Source organism: Patagioenas fasciata, chromosome Z (genome assembly GCF_037038585.1).
Source record: "Patagioenas fasciata isolate bPatFas1 chromosome Z, bPatFas1.hap1, whole genome shotgun sequence".
Taxonomy (NCBI): domain Eukaryota; kingdom Metazoa; phylum Chordata; class Aves; order Columbiformes; family Columbidae; genus Patagioenas; species Patagioenas fasciata.
Window position 1 is genome coordinate 2,138,205 of NC_092560.1, and position 14,811 is coordinate 2,153,015.

The 14,811-nt window shown below is 45.6% G+C and overlaps 1 long non-coding RNA gene across 15 annotated transcripts in view; it reads left to right on the forward strand.

The window, feature by feature from the left end:
- The window catches only part of LOC136115251 (uncharacterized), a 69,956-nt gene that overhangs the window by 8,902 nt on the left and 46,243 nt on the right, over positions 1–14,811 (forward strand). Inside the window, exon 1 of one of the 15 annotated variants that reach the window (XR_011736672.1) lies at positions 2,804–3,836. The exons of the other annotated variants lie outside the window; for them this stretch is intronic. This is a non-coding gene — a long non-coding RNA (uncharacterized lncRNA). Of the gene's footprint in view, positions 1–2,803; positions 3,837–14,811 lie in introns of those variants that run through there. 15 annotated transcript variants of the gene reach the window in all.

Sequence of the window (14,811 nt, forward strand, 5' to 3'; positions counted from 1 at the left end):
GTCGTTCATCAGCCCGGGTTCTCGCTCACCTTGTACCCCACCTCGGATTCCTTCCCGCTGCGCACAGGTAAAAGTTTCTCAGCCCTGTGTTGTAGCTAAACAGATTAATACACGTTGACAGAATCTTTATCCCTCCCCGCACGTTGCTAAATGAATCTTAAAGTCCCTTCCGAGACAAACGGGGAACTCTCTCCCTCTCTGTCTGTCTCCCTGTCTATCTGCGTGAGCTTTGGATGTGCCCTGTGGAAATTGTTTACAGTTTGGAAGACTCTAACCTTGATTTTCCAGCTTTGAGCTCCCTCTGGAAGCGGAAAGAGCAATTACTCCGCATTACTGTACATTGTTCATTGCCGTGATAAATCGCAGGCGTTGCAGCCGCCGCTATGATCTGTCTCCTTCCCACAGCCCAGAGGATGCTCCGACTCCGAGTCGGATGGTGGCTCCGAGATGGTGCCACGCAAACCTCGCGGGTTCCCTCCACGCTGACGACCCACGGAGGTGCAGGGGGGTGCAGACTGGTGTCCTTAGCCTCCCTCGCCGTCCGCCGACCTCTCCCTGCGTGTACCCGCCACACAGATGTTGCCCTTCGCCCACGAGTGGAATAGACATCTCAAGTGGGGACAGACACCTTTCCCAGTTTAATATCAGGAGCGCTCAACGCCTAACGCGGGGTATAGCGCACTGCAAGGCGCGGAGATCCCCCGATATGAGCCGTTCAGCCAGAGTTTGGGAGGGGAGGGTGAGGACAGCCGCTGGGCTGAGGGACCTGAGATAAAAAAGAGTCGGGAAACACAGGCAAAACAACCTCGAACCAGGGAAATAGTTGGAAACCCCGATTATCGCATTTTTGGCCGGAAAGGGACCGGGATGGCGGCTTTTAATTTAGGTTGCGCAGTGGTCCTTTGGAGAGGATCCAGAGGACGCGGTTACAGCGAGTTACAAAGGTGCAGGTTAAAGGCAAGAAGCTGTGCTGTGCCGGAGCATCCCCGCATAGTATTAAACTGTGTCATGGATCAGTGTCATGATGACGTATGACACACCACAAGGGATCATGATGAGTGACTGGCATAATAGACATGGATAGTGGACCAAAGTCTCCTTGACAATTCTTAGTCATATGTCTTGAGGGGATAGTTTTACATTCGTGATCCGTTTATTTGGAGCCGATTCCGGGAGAGAGACACACGACTGAATCTGTCTAAGTAGGATGAAGACGGGCTTAAATGGCAAAAAGGATTGCGGGGAAAATCTGAAGAGGTCACTGGTTTAGGTGCAAAGCACTTGGCAAAAAACACCTGCTACACCTAATTAAGCAGGACTCCCCTGCTTTCTCCTGCCAGCCTAGGAAAGGGACGGTTCAACCAAATGTAACCCAGAGCATCGTCGCTGCATAACCGCCCACCTCCCAGACCCCACGCTGGGATAACTTCCCATCCCATCACAACTTGTGGGATGCCGCTCGTGACCTCCTCATCACCCGTGGGCTTTGCTGCAGGCTACGAAGCACCGAGACCCGCGGGGAAGCAGGGAAAAGTCGCATCCCCCCGGGTTCTCGGCGCAGGGAGAAAGCATGCCTCTTATAAACCACTTAAACTGAGGGAAACACGCCCCAACATGCCTCTAGTGAGATGAGAGCCCGAGGAGCTGACGCTGCGGTTTTTCTTTTGTTTGCAAACATCCCGAGCTACCAGGGGGAAGTTAGGGGTTTTTCCTTTTTTATTGTTGTTTTTCACCCTCCCGAACACTTGTCCCCAAGCCTGTGTCACTCTCGGCGGGTGTCTCAAGTAGGGCAAGGGGGCACCCCGAAACCCGCCTGGGCTCGTTGGGAGTTCTTGCCATCCCAGTGGGGACCCCGGACATGCTTTTCCCCTGGAGAGGGGGTTCGCAGCGCTCCCTCTTCTCAAAGCCCCGTCAGGTACATTAATGACCTCTACAAATATCCAGAGGTGGCATTTATCCTGCCTGGAGCAGAGTGAATGATAATCGCCCCGAAAAGGAAAGTCACAAGGGGGAAACCACCTTTCAACGTGACACCGCAAAAAAAAAGAAGGGAAAAAAAATCTGCTGATCCAGATGCTGTAAGAAGTTCACTAAATGTGTGAGCAGGTAACGCAGGGAATAGCGACATTGTTAACAGAAAACATCTAATTAACAATGACTTCATTTGATTGGGAGGATGAAAAAGTCTTTTTAAATCAGTCCAGATTTACTGGCCTAAGCACAGCCAATTTATGAATATGGAGGCTGTATTGAGTCTGCCTTCTTTCAAGATGTCATCTGAGGGGTAATAGTATAGGTGAAGTCATTTAGTTACACTGTGGAAACTTTTATAGTCCCTTTCTTGGGAATTAAATTCAGTGCTTCTTCATTTTATTAAGAACAGACTGACTCCCTCAACGGCTCTCTCCATGTTTAGAGGCAAGACTGCTTGAAGCAATTAGGCTTCCCAATTAGCATAGTTCTCCTGACCCCAGCAGCACCACCAGGTCCTTACGTTATCCATCTCTTCAAAGTAGGGGAAAGCCAGAATAAAACACGCCTTCCAAGTATCCAGGGTGGTGAAACCGACATGCAAGCGGGCTACCAAAATTATCCTTTTGCCTCTAGATGGGGAGGAGGAGGGAATGAATAAAAAACCAACAAAACAGAACAAAACCCTCCCGATAGCACCCCGGTGTCCGTGTTTCGGTCGTTTTGCTGTTCAACGCGTTTTGCGCCAATTTCCAGCGTGTTGCCAAACTCCCGCCGTCGCAGGGGTGTCCCGGGGAGGGGTGTGTGTGGGGGTGGTCGTCTCGGAGGATGGGGGATGCTCCCGGCTGTGCCCTGCTCCCGAGACGTGGGTCACATCCACGCGGTGACAGACGAACCATCAGCGAGGGCACCGCGGCCTCTGCACGGGTGGTGTTGTTTTTTTTTTTTATGGGGTGAGGGAGGGTGGCCGGCAGCCCCTTCCCTCTCCACCCCCGTCCAGTCATTTGGGTACCACCAGCTGACTTGTAAGCACGGGTCGATGGTTTCAAATGCGTGCCGCCTCCCCCCGCTGCGCAGGTTTCCCGAAGAGGTGACGGCAGGGGGGTGCAAGGATAGGCGGGTTTAGGGAGGGGAGGTCTGGTCTGATCCTGCCCAGCCTTCTCCCCCCGCGAGTCTCTAGCCCCACATCCATCCCACGGAGCTGAAATAGTGGATCAGGATTAACGCCGCCGATGCCCCAGGGGCCCGATCCTGCAAAGCCCACGCGGGGGCTTCGGGGACCCTCCTCTCTCCCTCCATACCTCCAAAAGTCAGTATCATCCCCTCACCCGTCACGGGTAAAAATACAAAAATACGTTTTATTTTTTTACAACCCTTCTGGAAGCCCACGGAGGAGATCCGGGCAGCCAACGTTCAGCAAGCAGATAGAGCCATCCGCCCAGGGCTTCGCAGCAGTACAGAAGAAAAATCTCTATAAAACGAAATAGGCAATCAACTGAAATCTATCCTCTTTAAATAAACTGATTCCTTAGTATTTTCCCAGTGTTGCTGTAAGTTGTTGTCTGTGATGTCCCCCAGGGCTCTTTCCTCTGCTCTCTGATTTGGTGTATAAAAGCAGCTCTGAATGATGGATTACTGTGTCATTGCAGCCTGCGAAGGATTAATTTGTTTCATTGATTTCTCTTTAGGCAGATTGCCAGAATTCTCTGCTTCCCACCTTTCCCCGGGACTTCCAGCAGTAATAGACAGTAATAGCCTAAGACAAATCAGCCCATTCTTGTAAAAACAGAAACACAGAATCCTGAAGTCCCTGGAAAGCCATAAAGAAGTTTTTTCCTTGTGCTGTAAAACCACCAATTCTCAAAGTGAGTCCACCTTGCCTCATCTCCCCACTCCCCTTTAACACAAAAAGGTTGCTGGATCCTTTCAGGGGCTGGTTTAGTTTCAAGAATAATTTCAACAAGTGGCTGCATGTGAAGAGTGGGCATTTGACAGTCATGGAGAAATGTTTTGTTCATGCTTAACAACAGGGGTAGGAATCGCAGAAGGACTGCGTAAATCTTGCAGTTCATTCTTGCTTAAAATCACTGGGCCGCCTATAGCTAATCTGTCATTGATCCATCTGCCTGTCTGGGGTATCGAGATGAAATGCGGTTTGTGTCAGGTCCTGAAGTCACCGGTCTGATGTGGGGATGGGTGGGACTGGACTCTCCTGGATCGATTTGTCTGCCTGCTGAAAGCAGAATAACCTGATGGGAAAATCCAGCCTCCAAGGGCTGGGATGTGGTGGAAAAAGAGACTCAGACACCCCTTTCAGTTCAGAATGTGGGAAGAGAAGGGATCCCACATTATATGTATCCCACTGCTGCTCTTCTGCCCACAGCACTACTCTTTTCAGCCCTGCTTTATCGAGAGCAGACATGGGTCAACTGTGCTGATCTAGTTGTTCCCACCATGTGGCACTAAAAATTGTATTGATTTAGTGTTCTCAAGTAAAACTTTGGATGTAATTAGTCCTGTAGTAAAAAGTAACATTGTTGTGTGATAACGTCTTTTTAGCTCAGGCTTGTGTAAAGCTGTACTGTGCCAAACCAGCATTTTTAGATAGCACTGAGGGTAGAGAAGCATTTATTTCACCTCTGCCTTGTGATGAGAGTAGCTCAATAGATATTTTCAAAGGGATGGTAAATTTGTTGTACTGGATAGCACACAACCACTGCATTGCAAACACAGGAAATTCTGAAGATACAGTCTTATTATTTCCCCCCCCGCCTGCTCTCCTGGAGGATGTTAGCCTGCTACTTCCCATTTTAATTTACTATAATTTCAGGTTGAATCCAAATACCAGTACTTGGGTCACAGCATGATTTCCTTGATATCATGCCAGAAAATATGCCTTGCCCTGCCTGAGCAATGTTCTTGTATTTACTCGCATGAGACCCCTCTGCGGTGTGTAGAGTCTTGCGTTTTCCTTCTCCACTCAACACAGGTTCTGAAGGAAATAGAACGGTATTTATAAAGAGGCTTGTCTGTTTGCTCCTGGGAATCCCTAGAAATCCCTACATTGTCTGGGGAAGCCCTGCAGCGTGGGTTAGCCTGCAGTAAGACAAGGGTGGCTGTCTCCAGGAAAATGCTGGAGTCCTGGGGAATGCCTCAAGCCTCCCTTCAAAGGCTTTTCTGGTACAAGCGACCCCCCTTCCTTTTTCTGGTACAACACAGACTCACTCTGCCTGGCATTCCCACTCCTAATGGTTTTTCACTGTTACGCGACTTTGAAAGGAAAAGCACAAAATGCAACAGTTCATTTTTTTTTTCCCCTGCTTGGATAGCCAAGCCCCAGGGAGATTTGGCTCTGAACACAGGGCTTGTCTTGCTTGGGAGAAAATGCTCCCATCCCCTATGCCCCTTCCTCCTTTGCAGCTCACACAGGGGAGTCCTTTTCTCCTTTGCTAGGCACTAAGGAAAGTTTTGCTCTTGGTAAATGATGATAACAATATTCTTGGCTTGGAAAACCTGAGTTAGGAGCAGAGACAGATTTCCACCCCCATCCCTCTGGTTTGCAATAAAACAGGCAGAATCCATCACAGACCCAACTTAAAAAGCTTAAGTGAAGCTCACATCCTTTCATCCCTGCAGGACCGGAGAGAAAGAGAGTCTGTTAGATTAGCAAACATTAACCTCTCGCATAGTTCTGGATGTAGGATTAATGTCTACTGAAGGGACAGCTGTATGACCCTTGCACATACACTAACTATACATTAGGGCTGTCACCCTATCGATCGGGAGAAGTTTGTGTGAAGAAGTACTCCCCACCAGGCAGCAAAAGACTAGAGCTGGAAAAAAAGCTATTTGTGCTCTGTTAAGACACACTTTTAAAAGCTCAGTTCCCCTTTCTGGCATCCACAGTGCAGATGAGCTGAAATCTGCGTGCTTCAGCCTGGGGTTCTGCCGCATACAGACCACACACAACTTCCAGCTGTGACCCTGGGATCGGCTCATCTTTGGGCAAAACACAGACCCATGCCAATGCTGGATTTGCACATAGCAGAGCTTTGCTTAGACTCTGCCTGCCTGAGGTTTTGAGTCCCCGTGGGATTCTCACTGACTGTACATTAGCATATCTATTCCCATTTAGATAATTTGGAAGCAACTCCTCTCCAAGATTTTCCTTCCTTACCCACTTATCTGAAAAAACAGGGATGAACAATATGTTTGTCAAATTTTCTTCCCACTAAAATATGAAAACTTTATGCTATGAAAACACAGGTTGATTGTTTCATAGGGTTTGCTGGATTAGGTACAAACACTGGGCTTGACGCTGGTCACACCCTATTTTCGTGTTAGTCTAACTCTTCTCATAACACAGGAATTCTACAGATGTAGCAGTCACTTCAGCACATTTCTGAAAACAAACTTATTTTAGTTGTATAAGTGAAAATAAATGCTTATTGTTTAAGCCAGTACATGAAACATTAATGGTTTCTTGGAGTCTGATCCACACAAATATTTGGATGTCAAATATTGAACTTTCCAGCCCTTGATGGTAGGAGAAATGCTTGTGCCGTGGGCTCCCAAGAACCCTGTAGGAAGAAAGGAGAGAGGAGCATCTGGCAGAGGAAGCTTGCCCCAAAGGGGACACTGATGAGCAGTGTGGCCCATGGTGTCCCATAAAGAGCCTTCATCCAGCCCTAGGTGTCTAGTGAAGGCAGGTGGATGAAGAGAAAACACTTGATGAAATGAAACTGGTGCTTTTTCACACAAGCCTGCTGTGGTTGGGGCATGTACTTAAAAGATGAGCTGTCCATGATAAGCTTGCAGACAGATGTGTCCCCTACAGATTATAGAACAGTTTGTATTGAAGGGACCTTCCAAGTTCCCCCAGCTCCCCAGTCCCCCTGCCATGAGCAGGGACATCTTCACCAGCTCAGGTTGCTCAGAGCCCTATCCAACCTGGCCTGGGATGTCTCCAGGGATGGTTCATCCACCACCTCTCTGGGTACCTGGGCCAGGCTCTCACCACCCTTAGGGGAAACAATTTCTTCTTATGTCCGACCTGAATCTCCCTCCTTTAGTTTAAACCATCACCCCTTGTCCTATCACAACAGACCCTGCTCAAAAGTCTGTTCCCATCTTTCTCATGGGCCCTTTTTAAGCACTGAAAGGTGCACTAAGGTGTCCCTGGAGCTTCTCTTCCCCAGCTGAACACCCCAGCTCTCTCACCTGTCCCCAGCAGAGCTGTTCCAGCCTCGGATCATTCCTGGGGCTCCTCTGGCCCCTCTCAGCAGCTCCATGTGTGTCCTGTGCTGAGGACCCCGAGCTGGACCAGCACTGCATGGGGTCTCACCAGAGCGGAGCAGAGGGGCAGGATCCCCCAAACCTGCTGCCCACGGGGCTGGGGATGCAGCCCAGGGCACCATTTGCTCCTGGGCTGCGAGCGCACGTGGCGGCTCATGGCCGATCTCTCAGCCCAGTGCCCCAAGTCCTTCTCCTGGGGCTGCTCTGCATCCTGCACCCCAGCCGGGACTGATACCGGGGGTGTCCCACCAGGGGCAGCACCTTGCACTTGGCCTTTTTGAACCTCATGAGGTTCACATGGACCCACTTCTCAAGCAGAAGTACAGATGGTTGTACTCCTTATTACACAGAACAGAGCTGCGCACTGCTGAAAATAGTACGCTTTGGTTAATTGTCCCTCTGGGTCACATGTGTGGCTGCAGAGAAAGGTCGCGTGGGCAACTTCTTGGGTGCCTGTTCGGCTTGGTGGTCTGCAGTAAATTATTGCACTCAAGTTCCTCCGCTGGAGCAGCACAGACTGAGTGCAGACCAGCTGCTGGGAACAGGGACAGAGCACCAGAGCTGAGATGTCCTTCTGGGCATAGAGAATGGGCAAAGTGGACCTCAGACTCCTTGGGCAGAGGCAGTAACCAAGTGGTAGCTTGCAACAGCCAAACCAAATATCCCTTAAATGGACCCAAAACATCTCCTATGTGGTACGTGGCAGGGGAGGCAGTTGGTGGCCTCCTAGACCAGGCTTAGCTTAAAAGAGGTGGACGTCAGAGACCAGGATAAGCTTGAAACCCTGAAAGCTGAGCTGAACATTGCCATGACCGGCACATGTATCGAAGGGCTAGGGGCCCGGCAGGCTAGTGGTCCTTGTGCAGGGGCCATGGGCACAAGTGCTGCTCAGTGCAGTGATGAGCCCTATCCTTTGCAGAATAAAGGTTTTTACCCAAAGCACATTTCTGGCAATAGTTGCCTGACCCAGCAGCTTATGCTGCAGTGGCCTGATTCACAAAATCTTTTATTATCCAGCATCGGAAGATACAACAGAAGGAGCTACGGTATACGGAGTTATGCAGAGACAGTGATCAAGCTGTGAACTGGCCAAAAATTGTCCCACCGGACAATTTCTAAAGAAAAAACTGATTTGGCAGAAGAGTTTTCAGAGGAATATATCAGTTTCATCAGCTCTTTGAACATGAGACTATCAAAACGCTTTGCTGGAGCAGTCTCAAAATATTATCCGCAATTTTCAAGTTCATATTAATAAAAGAAGCAAGAAGAAGCCAAAAGCAGCTGTTTTAAAATCAGATCTTACAGTCACGTTAAAACAAGGTGTTTTTGACTGCATTTAACAGTCTTCCTGACAAATTGTGGGGGTCTTGGACTTTGCTCTCAGCTGCTGCAGCACTGAAACCCTGCAGTTCTGGAAGATTCAAATATTGGCTTCGGTCCATCTGAACCAACAGGTATAGGTAAAAACAAATGTGTGGGAAAGAGAAACAATCTCCTCTGATGGGCACAATGGAGATCTGTGTCTTGCTAATCCTGAATCCATCTCTTTATGTATTTTGTGTAAGACAATTGGTAGGCCCTGGGCCCAACTTCTGGATAGTATTAAAGGGAAGATCCTGACTGAAAAGGTAAACATTCAGTCAGACCTCTGACACAGTTTATTTTTGGTGTGCTCAGCAGCAGGGAGTAGCTTTTTGTTTTTGTTCTTTTTTTGTTACCGAAGGCCATGCATTCGTAGAAGTATGTGTGGGTAGGTAGGGAGCTGTTGGATACGTGAAAGCCGTGGAGATCTTCAGTGCAAGGAGCTGGAGGACATCATCACATCTCTACGAAATTTAGCTCAAATGGCCAGATGAAGGGTTAGAAACAAACTGGTACACCAGGGTACCTCAAAGTACCTCAAGGTACCTCAAAACCGGGCACCACCACTTTTCCAGAACCATATTGTCCCAGAAAATAATTTGATTTTCCTTCGAGGCAGACAAGAATGAGCAACAGCTGGTATGTTGTGAGTCTCTCAAAAGTCTGCTGAGGGTTAATCACAGCTTTCCCAGGAATTCATTTGTTTTTAATGTACCTAGAAATTTGAGGTTGCTTAACGTAAGAAATGGCATGCAAGTGGTTAACACTCACACACTTCTGAACAGTATTTGGAAAGGAAGTATGGTCTCTTGCCCACCCATTAACCTCTGTTATTATGGGTCTTTTATACCAGCAGCAGTAAAATTCACCTCCCTGCTGTATGTGTTGCTGTATCGAAGATCAAAGTCCTGTAGTTTGCAAAAACATGGAAAGTATAGCATAATTAAATCTATTTGTTTAGTTAGAATTCAGTGTTTAATGAATAACAAATTTCTGCTTGTCCACAAATGGCATGAATAAAAACACCAAATGAATGAGCAGGGATTCCTTCCATCAGATTTTACAGCCATCACTGTGTTGATACTTCATTTTTTCCAAGTGAGTAAAAAGTTAAAAGCACATGGCTTACTACACTAGTGCCTCATTACTACGATCACAGGCAATGTATTAAAACTGGTGGGATCCTGCATAGTTCCAGTGCTTTACATAGCTATTAAATTTAGCTGCACCAGTCATTTCTTTCAATTTACACTATGTTAAACAGCATTAAAGAAATACAGCTCTGTCTCTAAGCAGCTTTTCAGCTTTACTGTTTTCCAGGGTACCAAGAAGACCATCACTAGTAAACCGTGTATATGTGTTGATGTAGATCACGGCCATGGAAGGAAATCACGATGATTTCATCCCCAAATCCACTGATTTTTGACACAAAAACCATAACATACGTGCATGAGTTCATGACTGGAAAATGATCCCTGTTGGACATCCCTTTCTAGAGAGCTCAGCATTGACTTTATTACACTAAATTAAATTTTGACCTTTTTTTTTGTGTGTGTGTGTTCTGAGTAATTTTTTGAAATGACATTAACAGACAGAAATGGCATTAAAATTAATTGTGATACTTCTCTATCAAAACTGTGTTTTATCTTCTGAGTCAAGTTTTTGGGGAATTTCCCCTAGCACTTGAATAGTAAGACCAGAAGTATTTAAGTAATTTATTAATGCTTTTTGTCATTTTTCTCAACTTCATTAACAGAGCCAAAACTATCTCATCAGTTTTGTCATTTCAGTTTTCAAATTTCTTTTCTCATTTGCTGACACAGTGGCACCCTGTCTGGGCTATGAGCATTTCCATAGATTTAAGTTCAGAATGCCGTGTTTTTACCAGAAATAAAATATGTCCCAAGGCACGACTTTTGCAAGCAGTTACACTTCAGTTGTAATTTACATTTGATTTGATATTGTCCCTCTGAAATGACAACAACTTTAGAGAAGGTGTAAAATGCAGGCAGTGATCCCTTGCGATTGTTATAAAGTAGCATGAGAATGCCTGTAACTGTAGGAGCAGCGTCCTGGCTGTATTCCAGTTTGGCTAAATACATCCTGTTTTTCTAATTCAAGTTTATTTGGGAGTTTTGATCCAAAGCTTCCTGAAATAACTGTTTTCCCATTGCCACATTCTGCTCTCAGACTGGTTGAGCTTCATTGTTAGGTGAAGATGTGTCTATATCCAACGTAGTTTCTTAGTGAAGAAATAACCTTTGGTTTTAATGGCAAAGTCTAAACCTCACATCTGGATGACAAATAAACGGTCAGTAAAATCCTTAAAATCATTCTGGCTGAAATACCAGCAAAATCTATAATAAATTTCATTTTATTGCTTAACGCCTATTCCTTTGTCATGCATACCCCCCACCAAGCAAAATAAAATTACATCAGTATAAATGTAAATGAGAACAAGAAGCAGAAATATGTCAGCGGACCTGCTCTGTAGCTAGGGGGAAATGCCAAGAATAAAGTAGCTTACAGCATGGGTGCACTGATCGTTTAAAAATCACAACATATTGTCTGATTCGGTTGTCAGGATATTGAAAACATACGTCTAGAAATGCATACGGTAACAATAAATAATATAGCAAACAGCGAGTTAAACTTCAAATGCGATAGAAATCTGCAATTAAGGGGCTTTCCATGTCAAGCTAAATGCCTGGTTTAAAAGTTTTGTTTTGCAGCTAAAGTCAGAAGAAGGAACTAAACATTAAAAATCTGCAGTTTTGAATATAATTAACACATACTGAGCTACGACTTCTGCACAGTTTTGTGTTTAAGGTGGTGGTTTCTTATTTCCAGCTCTGTCTAGAACTATATATCTGAATCTGCCAGATAACTGGTAAAAATACAGAGCTGGAGGTCACATTTTATTAGATAATCACAGAGTGTAAAGATGCTTCTCAGCTGCAGAAAGAGGGTAAAGCAGTTGCTTTAACAGATGCCACGCTGTATGAATTATGTCATTTCCATAGTTATAAAACAACTTGAGAAAATATACTGTAACAATATGATGTATGCTAGGATTGATTACCCCAAAAATCCTTTCAAGAGGAAAAACGGAGGCGGGGAGAGAAACGACTGTTTCTATCGAAGCTTCACATCCTGAAGGTTTAGCTCCCGCGGAGAAAAACCTCACATTAGGTTGTCACGTAGGGTGGTCACTCAATTTGTATATTCATTATGCGCATTAAACAGTCAAATATATTCCTTCCAGTAAATATGAATAGTTTAATTTGTTCTGCTGAAAGAGAGACAACTATCAGAAATAGCAATAAAAGTCACATAATGAAATAAGAATACTAGAAAATCCAAGGATTTTAGTATGGTCCATTATTCATTCAGTTCCTGGCAGCCTTTATGATTACAAATCACTTGATTGACTAACTAGACATTCTCAAAGTGAATTATGAATCAGGTTCATTTTTCCTGGTTGAGAGTTGGTACATGTTGTAACTCTTCCACTTTGTGATATATCAAGTTCTTGTAACAGTAATAAGAGATATAATCAACTCTTTATTTCAGGACAAATAAATTGCCTTTTCAAAAATGAAATGTGGTCGCTAACATTTTAACAGTGTGCAATGTAATTCCTTCCTGCTATTCTCAGAGAGCAATCTGCTGTGATGACAGAGCTTTTGAGTATTTGACTTTGCTGGAATTATTTTAAGTCCGTGCACGCTGACCTCGGTGGAAATTTGGCACTGGGGTAAGAGCAGCAAGTCACTCTCACCCTCACTGAAAATGAGCCTTAGACACCCAAATTCTGGGCTACAATTTGCACTTTTGTGTCTGACTCTGATCTCAGCTTGGGAAGGCTGAACAGTTCTAAAGCTTTTTAAGTTTACTTTGAGAAAAACAAAAAAAAAAAGTAGTAAAATGAATCTCTTCTAAAGTGTGCTTGACCCTCAAGTCCTCTGGCATGAAAAACTCCCTCAGGCTTTTGTGGAAATTATGCAGGGGGAATGACCAGCAGAGTGGGGTGGGAGGTGTTTGCAGAACAAATGCACAATCAGATCCCAAATCCCCCTAGAATAGGTTTAGTGCGAGGTGCATTTTACCTTCGAATGGCTACAGGGAAACAAAATTTGAAACAAGGGAAAAGAGAAGGCTAGAGTGAGGATGCTTAAAATCTGTGCAAGTATCTAAGGTGAAAACCGCTACAAACAGCCTTTATGGTTGCATTTGCACATCTGATGTAGCCACGACTGGCGGTTGGTCTTTCTTGAGCATGGTGGTCTCCTGATCATAGAATCGCAGAAGGGTTGGAAGGGACCTGCAGAGCTCCCTCAATGCCCCCTACCATGAGCAGGGACATCTTCACCAGCTCAGGTTGCTCAGAGCCCCGTCCAGCCTGGCCTGGGATGTCTCCAGGGATGGTTCATCCACCACCTCTCTGGGTACCTGGGCCAGGCTCTCACCACCCTCAGGGGCAGTAATTTATTCCTCATGTCCAGCCTGAATCTCCCTCCTTTAGTTTAAAACCATCACCCCTTGTCCTATCGCAACAGACCCTGCTCTAAAGTCTGTTCCCATCTTTCTCATGGGCCCCTTTTAAGCACTGAGAGGCTGCACTAAGGTCTCCCCAGAGCTTCTCTTCTGCAGCTGAACACCCCAACTCTCTCAGCCTGTCCTCCCAGCAGAGCTGTTCCAGCCTCGGATCATTCCTGGGGCTCCTCTGGCCCCTCTCCCAACCAGCAGAGCCAGTTCCCATTTGGGGTGACACAAACTGGGGGGCTGTGGGTACATGATGTACCACTGGGTTTGAGGGACAGGGTACATGATGTCTTCTGGTACAAGAGGTGCATCTTCTCATGTGGGGTTCTGTGCAGCAGCTTCAACACAGCTCCCAGTTTTGTAAGGACGAGAGGATTTTTCTTCTGCTTAGGAAGACGATCCTCGTGTTTGGGTGCTTATTTTGGCTCTGGTGAAGGGACAGACTGATACTCAGTGGATTCACATTATTTATAGAACATTTTCAAAGACTTTAATCCCCTCCCAAACACAAAAGCATGTTTCTAAAGCAGGATCTTGTGGGAGAAAAGATGTATTACCACTTTAGTTTTTGGAAGACCTTAATGTGGTCATTCATTTTAGAAACAATGGTTACAGACTTTAGATTTATTCCTTATTCATTTTTCTATCTCATTTCTAATCTTCTAATAGCCTTAATTAAATGCTGAGCAGTTTAAAATATTATTAAATAGCTTTCATAGGATTTTTAAAAAATTTCTGATTACATCATGAGTACAGATTATTGAATATTCCATTTATTTTAAAATTATGATTAAGAGGATAATCCCCCCCCAAAAGATGTTTGTAACAATTTTAACTAAGCTGTGTTAATTGAGTTAGGGGATGAGATTTAAAGGTTGAGCAAGGGGTAAAATTAAAGCCCGTGTAGTTTTAAAATCAGGTGGATTTTAATCGGATTGGTCAAAATGGAGGAGGTGGCGTGTCAAAAACTGAACCAATGGTTTGAAAAGAAAATTCACTTACCTTTAGGCCACGTGTCTGTCTTTCATGGAAATGATGTACAATGGCACCTGATACAATGTGGTTAAGCACGAAAGGTAAAAAGTGCTCATTACGGATCAACAGACTGCACATTGCTCATTGTCAGGCAAATGTACGCAACGTGAAAGGACATGGGAAAGTCTGCTCAAGTGTTACAGCATCTGACAGTGTTGTGTCCCCTGATGTGCCCAAGAAGACGAGAACAGCCTCTAGCATGCCTGTGTCACACCGTTTGGGGTCGTTGTCCAAACCAACACATTGAGAGACACTGAGACAGCAATGGTTTTGATGCGTTTGGTTTAGGATGTTGATCTTGGGCCTTTCTAGCATTGTTCACCTGTCCTTACATGTGTTTTTAACTCACTAGTTGTCAACATAGAACGAATTTTTATAGAATCATAGAACCATAGAACTGCTTTGGTTGGAAGAGACCCTCAAGATTGAGTCCAGCTGCCAACCCAACCCTAGCACTGCCCCATGTCCCTGAGAACCTCATGTCCTTCTGTCCAGCCCTCCAGGGATGGTGACTCCAGCACTGCCCTGGGCAGCCTGTTCCAATGCCCCACAGCCCTTTGGGGAAGAAGTTGTTCCTAAATCCAACCTCAACCTCCCCTGGGC